Raw genomic sequence first — 7,449 nt, 5'->3', positions numbered from 1 at the left:
TCTGTTTGTCTGTCATATCTTCAACCTCCCCAACATACACACTCCTAGCTACCTGTCTGTTTGTCTGTCATATCTATAACCTCCCCAACATACACACTCCTAGCTACCTGTCTGTTTGTCTGTCATATCTTCAACCTCCACAACATACACACTCCTAGCTTCCTGTCTGTTTGTCTGTCATAGCTTCAACCTCCCCAACATACACACTCCTAGCTAACTGTCTGTTTGTCTGTCATATCTTCAACCTCCCCAACATACACACTCCTAGCTACCTGTCTGTTTGTCTGTCATATCTATAACCTCCCCAACATACACACTCCTAGCTACCTGTCTGTTTGTCTGTCATATCTATAACCTCCCCAACATACACACTCCTAGCTAACTGTCTGTTTGTCTGTCATATCTTCAACCTCCCCAACATACACACTCCTAGCTACCTGTCTGTTTGTCTGTCATATCTTCAACCTCCCCAACATACACACTCCTAGCTACCTGTCTGTTTGTCTGTCATATCTTCAACCTCCCCAACATACACACTCCTAGCTACCTGTCTGTTTGTCTGTCATATCTTCAACCTACCCAACATACACACTCCTAGCTACCTGTCTGTTTGTCTGTCATATCTTCAACCTCCCCAACATACACACTCCTAGCTTCCTGTCTGTTTGTCTGTCATATCTTCAACCTCCCCAACATACACACTCCTAGCTACCTGTCTGTTTGTCTGTCATATCTTCAACCTCCCCAACATACACACTGCTAGCTAACTGTCTGTTTGTCTGTCATATCTTCAACCTCCCCAACATACACACTCCTAGCTACCTGTCTGTTTGTCTGTCATATCTATAACCTCCCCAACATACACACTCCTAGCTACCTGTCTGTTTGTCTGTCATATCTTCAACCTCCCCAACATACACACTCCTAGCTACCTGTCTGTTTGTCTGTCATATCTTCAACCTCCCCAACATACACACTCCTAGCTACCTGTCTGTTTGTCTGTCATATCTTCAACCTCCCCAACATACACACTCCTAGCTACCTGTCTGTTTGTCTGTCATATCTTCAACCTCCCCAACATACACACTCCTAGCTACCTGTCTGTTTGTCTGTCATATCTTCAACCTCCACAACATACTTCCTGTCTGTTTGTCTGTCATATCTATAACCTCCACAACATACACACTCCTAGCTACCTGTCTGTTTGTCTGTCATATTTGAAGCCCATTATCACACACACACACACACACACACACACACACACACACACACACACACACACACACACACACACACACACACACACACACACACACACACACACACACACACACACACACACAGAGAGAGAGAAAACACATAACTTGGACACAGCACCAAACTAGTGCCACCATTGACGTTTAACATCAATGATGCTTTAACAATTCCACAGGATCAACTGAGGGGAACATCCATGTTAGTAACCATAGTAACCAATATCAAACCATTTCCCTTCCGGTCATCTGATTGGTCCACTAGTGTAGGCTTGTACCAGTTTCGGCCTATCACTGTCCTGCCTTGGGAAGGGCATTATGTTCAGGCACAGCGGTTCTTCTATTTATTTGAGAGGCATGCAGGATGACGTCACGAGCCCAGATACCACCGATCATCAGGCCAGACAGTGGATGCCAGAGTAATTAGATCAAAGTCGTGATACAGATCTCCAATGGGAGTACTCGTTCTATCTGAAATGCTGCTTGATTTCGACCAATTGAATAAGGGCACTATCTTTATCTGTTACAGTCTGCTTTGGCCCTGTGAGTTTCACTGTTATCTGACTGATCTATCAGCGTCTCTGTCTGTCTGTCTGACTGATCTATCACAATCTCTCTCTGTCTGTCTTGTTGTCTCTCTGACTGAACTATCAGAGTATCAATCTCTCTGACTGATCTATCAGAGTATCAGTCTCTGACTGATCTATCAGAGTATCAGTCTCTCTGACTGATCTATCAGAGTATCAGTCTCTCTGACTGATCTATCAGAGTCCGTCTGTCTGTCTGTCTGTATGTCTGTCTGTCTTGCAGTCTCTCTGACTGATCTATCAGAGTATCAGTCTCTCTGACTGATCTATCAGAGTATCAATCTCTCTGACTGATCTATCAGAGTCCGTCTGTCTGTCTGTCTGTATGTCTGTCTGTCTTGAAGTCTCTCTGACTGATCTATCAGAGTATCAGTCTCTCTGACTGATCTATCAGAGTATCAATCTCTCTGACTGATCTATCAGAGTATCAGTCTCTCTGACTGATCTATCAGAGTATCAATCTCTCTGACTGATCTATCAGAGTATCAGTCTCTCTGACTGATCTATCAGAGTCCGTCTGTCTGTCTGTCTGTATGTCTGTCTGTCTTGCAGTCTCTCTGACTAATCTATCAGAGTCTCTGTCTCTCTGACTAATCTATCAGAGTCTCTGTCTCTCTGACTAATCTATCAGTCTCTGTCTCTCTGACTAATCTATCAGAGTCTCTGTCTCTCTGACTAATCTATCAGAGTCTCTGTCACTCTGACTAATCTATCAGTCTCTGATTATTTGACTAATCTATCAGTCTCTGTCTCTCTGACTAATCTATCAGAGTCTCTGTCTCTCTGACTAATCTATCAGAGTCTCTGACTATCTGACTAATCTATCAGAGTCTCTGTCTCTCAGACTAATCTATCAGAGTCTCTGTCTCTCTGACTAATCTATCAGAGTCTCTGTCTCTCTGACTAATCTATCAGAGTCTATACTACCTAGTGATCCCATAACAAAATACTCACACAGAGTAACCCAGGGCATACCTGGCTAGCACATTTAAAATAATTGGAATTCACCACATCTGAGGGTCACTTAGACAAATCACACAGACGCACAGAATGAGGTCCTTCTTCCTATCAGTCTCTGTCACTGACTAATCTATCAGAGTCTCTGTCTCTCTGACTAATCTATCAGTCTCTGTCTCTCAGACTAATCTATCAGAGTCTCTGACTATCTGACTAATCTATCAGTCTCTGACTATTTTACTAATCTATCAGTCTCTGTCTCTCTGACTAATCTATCAGTCTCTGTCTCTCAGACTAATCTATCAGTCTCTGACTATCTGACTAATCTATCAGTCTCTGACTATTTTACTAATCTATCAGTCTCTGTCTCTCTGACTAATCTATCAGTCTCTGTCTCTCAGACTAATCTATCAGAGTCTCTGACTATTTGACTAATCTATCAGTCTCTGTCTATCTGACTAATCTATCAGAGTCTCTGACTATTTTACTAATCAATCAGTCTCTGTCTATCTGACTAATCTATCAGAGTCTCTGACTCTCTGACTAATCTATCAGAGTCTCTGACTCTCTGACTAATCTATCAGAGTCTCTGACTATTTGACTAATCTATCAGTCTCTGTCTATCTGACTAATCTATCAGAGTCTCTGACTATTTTACTAATCAATCAGTCTCTGTCTATCTGACTAATCTATCAGAGTCTCTGTCTCTCTGACTAATCTATCAGAGTCTCTGACTCTCTGACTAATCTATCAGAGTCTCTGTCTCTCTGACTAATCTATCAGAGTCTATGTCTCTCTGACTAATCTATCAGTCTCTGTCTCTCTGACTAATCTATCAGAGTCTCTGACTATCTGACTCATCTATCAGTCTCTGTCTCTCTGACTAATCTATCAGAGTCTCTGACTACATGACTAATCTATCAGTCTCTGTCTCTCTAACTAATCTATCAGAGTCTCTGTCTCTCTGACTAATCTATCAGTCTCTGTCTCTGACTAATCTATCAGAGTCTCTGACTACATGACTAATCTATCAGTCTCTGTCTCTCTAACTAATCTATCAGAGTCTCTGTCTCTCTGACTAATCTATCAGAGTCTCTGTCTCTCTGACTAATCTATCAGAGTCTCTGACTACATGACTAATCTATCAGTCTCTGTCTCTGACTAATCTATCAGAGTCTCTGACTACATGACTAATCTATCAGTCTCTGTCTCTCTAACTAATCTATCAGAGTCTCTGTCTCTCTGACTAATCTATCAGAGTCTCTGTCTCTCTGACTAATCTATCAGAGTCTCTGTCTCTCTGACTAATCTATCAGAGTCTCTGACTACATGACTAATCTATCAGTCTCTGTCTCTCTAACTAATCTATCAGAGTCTCTGTCTCTCTGACTAATCTATCAGTCTCTGTCTCTGACTAATCTATCAGTCTCTGACTATTTTACTAATCTATCAGTCTCTGTCTCTCTGGCTAATCTATCAGTCTCTGTCTCTCAGACTAATCTATCAGAGTCTCTGTCTCTCTGACTAATCTATCAGTCTCTGACTATTTTACTAATCTATCAGTCTCTGTCTCTCTGGCTAATCTATCAGTCTCTGACTATTTTACTAATCTATCAGTCTCTGTCTCTCTGACTCATCTATCAGTCTCTGACTCTCTGACTAATCTATCAGAGTCTCTGACTATCTGACTAATCTATCAGTCTCTGTCTCTCTGACTAATCTATCAGAGTCTCTGTCTCTCTGACTCATCTATCAGTCTCTGTCTCTCTGACTCATCTATCAGTCTCTGTCTCTCTGACTCATCTATCAGTCTCTGTCTCTCTGACTAATCTATCAGAGTCTCTGTCTCTCTGACTCATCTATCAGTCTCTGACTATCTGACTAATCTTTCAGAATCTGATCTGTCTGTCTGTCTGTCTGTCTGTCTGTCTGTCTGTCTGTCTGTCTGTCTGTCTGTCTGTCTGTCTGTCTGTCTGTCTGTCTGTCTGTCTGCCTGGACCTTTGTCAAACATTCCATTATACCTTAAGACTAAAAACGCAGGCCTAACACAGAAATTGAAACACATGAACATACATATACACTCAGATAGACACACATATATACAGTATGCAACACATACATGCAGAAATATACACATATATATATAGATGAAACACACATATATACATACAGAAAGACACATATATACATGAAATACTCCAACACACACACACACACGCACACGCACACGCACACACACACACACACACACACACACACACACACACACACACACACACACACACACACACACACACACACACACACACACTTGACAGTGGCACACACATATACGCATAACATAACATTGCAGGATCAGGGGGTCAGTCCCACAGACAGGGGGTGCCACTGCCACCCTGGAGCACCGGCCACCCAGAGGAAGAGTATGAAGTTGTCCCGAGACACTGATCTAGGATCAAATTTGTTTTTACCAGCCTAACGGGCAAGGTTGGGATTTGTGGGAGGACAATCTGGTCTTAGATCTGTGGTTTGATGCAAATTCTACCTTGAGCGTCCAAATATTCCTACAAATCACATTTTCCTTCATCTCCTTCACATGACTGCAGATGTGAAATGATTGGATAGGCAATTGTAATGATGCTAATGCTAGCTGGGCAATGCTAACATTCTGTGAACCTATCCAGTTGGAGATCAGGAAAACGGAGTGAGGAGGGGAAGGAGGACTGTAAAAGGGATTGGTGAACAGTTTGTTTCTCTTTACAGGAGCAGAGTAAAGGAGTGAGTGATGGAGTGAGGGATGGAGTGTGGGATGGAGTGAGGGAGGGAGGGGGGAAGGAAGGAGGGAGTATTCTGCAAGCACATCCAGGTATCTTTTTCTATCTTTCTCCCTTAAAGGAGAAGAAAACTGCATGCCCGCTGTAACGGTAATCTGTAACCCCTATCTTTGAGGGGAAGCAAAGGGTTAAGAAATGGGAGCTAGTGTTAGGGCCTAGGGAGTAAGGGTGGAGGAAAGGGACCTTCCCTGAGGAGGTATTAGACATGCTTGGGAAGATACAAAGCGGAGTGATTTCTGTTTGCGAAACACGCAACACCCCTATCAGCTAATGAATGATCATATACTCTGAGCTATGAAAGGTTCTTCATATGCATTACAGAAATGACTGTTAGTTATAGCCATTCCCATTCTTAGATGCATGTATATGGACCTCAAGTATGTATGCATGCTTATGTGCACATCATCCTCATACCCGTGCTTTCCTTTAGGGTTGGGCTTTCCTTTCCATTTTGATTCAGTCAATTCAGATGATCCGTTGGAATGGAATGAATGGTTTTGAAAATATCCCAGTATTTTCTTTGAAGGGGTTCAACATTTCAAATTCAATTCCTGAATTGAGTGAATCAAAATGCCCTGGTCGCCATGTTTTTCCATTGTTCAATGACCCACCTGTATAAGGGGACTGGGTTAGCGTGGAAAGACTCACATCAATACTGTCAGAATAACTCATGCACTATGTGTTCAGGTAGCATGTACAATAATCAACTCACAAGCCTTAACCAATGACTTCATATCATGCAACTATGTATAAATTCATTGTAAAATCATATTCTAGGTCTAAATCAACCAGCCTAGAGAAATCTTGGACACCATTTCAGGCGCCACGGTATACGATAAGAAGTCTGGATCATGAAAAAGCTCATAATTCTAGCACAGTCCATAAACAACCCTTTTAAGCCTACCCAAATTTCAGCATCACACATTACATTTACATTTAAGTCATTTAGCAGACGCTCTTATCCAGAGCACACCCAACCCAACCATTCCCATTAGTCTGTTGATATATCCTGTGTCGGTCCAGGTAGTCACATTAAGACCCTGTTGATCTATCCTGTGTCGGTCCAGGTAGTCACATTAAGACTCTGTTGATATATCCTGTGTCGGTCCAGGTAGTCACATTAAGACCCTGTTGATCTATCCTGTGTCGGTCCAGGTAGTCACATTAAGACTCTGTTGATATATCCTGTGTCGGTCCAGGTAGTCACATTAAGACCCTGTTGATCTATCCTGTGTCGGTCCAGGTAGTCACATTAAGACTCTGTTGATCTATCCTGTGTCGGTCCAGGTAGTCACATTAAGACTCTGTTGATCTATCCTGTGTCGGTCCAGGTAGTCACATTAAGACTCTGTTGATCTATCCTGTGTCGGTCCAGGTAGTCACATTAAGACTCTGTTGATCTATCCTGTGTCGGTCCAGGTAGTCACATTAAGACCCTGTTGATCTATCCTGTGTCAGTCCAGGTAGTCACATTAAGACTCTGTTGATCTATCCTGTGTCGGTCCAGGTAGTCACATTAAGACTCTGTTGATCTATCCTGTGTCGGTCCAGGTAGTCACATTAAGACCCTGTTGATCTATCCTGTGTCGGTCCAGGTAGTCACATTAAGACCCTGTTGATATATCCTGTGTCGGTCCAGGTAGTCACATTAAGACCCTGTTGATCTATCCTGTGTCGGTCCAGGTAGTCACATTAAGACTCTGTTGATATATCCTGTGTCGGTCCAGGTAGTCACATTAAGACCCTGTTGATCTATCCTGTGTCGGTCCAGGTAGTCACATTAAGACCCTGTTGATCTATCCTGTGTCGGTCCAGGT

General features: G+C 42.6%; 1 protein-coding gene and 1 long non-coding RNA gene across 13 annotated transcripts in view; both read right to left on the bottom strand.

The window, feature by feature from the left end:
• LOC127917722 (uncharacterized) overlaps positions 1-582 on the bottom strand; it is a 3,345-nt gene extending 2,763 nt beyond the window's left edge. For all 3 annotated transcript variants that reach the window (XR_008097639.1, XR_008097641.1, XR_008097640.1), the window contains exon 1: positions 1-582. This exon is cut by the window's left edge and continues 30 nt beyond it. This is a non-coding gene — a long non-coding RNA (uncharacterized LOC127917722).
• Positions 1-7,449, bottom strand: part of LOC118375936 (voltage-dependent P/Q-type calcium channel subunit alpha-1A-like) — a 155,722-nt gene that overhangs the window by 85,316 nt on the left and 62,957 nt on the right. The gene's annotated exons all lie outside the window — the stretch shown is intronic.

The sequence above is a fragment of the Oncorhynchus keta genome, unplaced genomic scaffold, assembly GCF_023373465.1.
Source record: "Oncorhynchus keta strain PuntledgeMale-10-30-2019 unplaced genomic scaffold, Oket_V2 Un_contig_1188_pilon_pilon, whole genome shotgun sequence".
Taxonomy (NCBI): Eukaryota; Metazoa; Chordata; class Actinopteri; order Salmoniformes; family Salmonidae; genus Oncorhynchus; species Oncorhynchus keta.
Note: the sequence above shows the minus strand (reverse complement) of the source record. Positions and strands in the feature narration are given on the sequence as shown.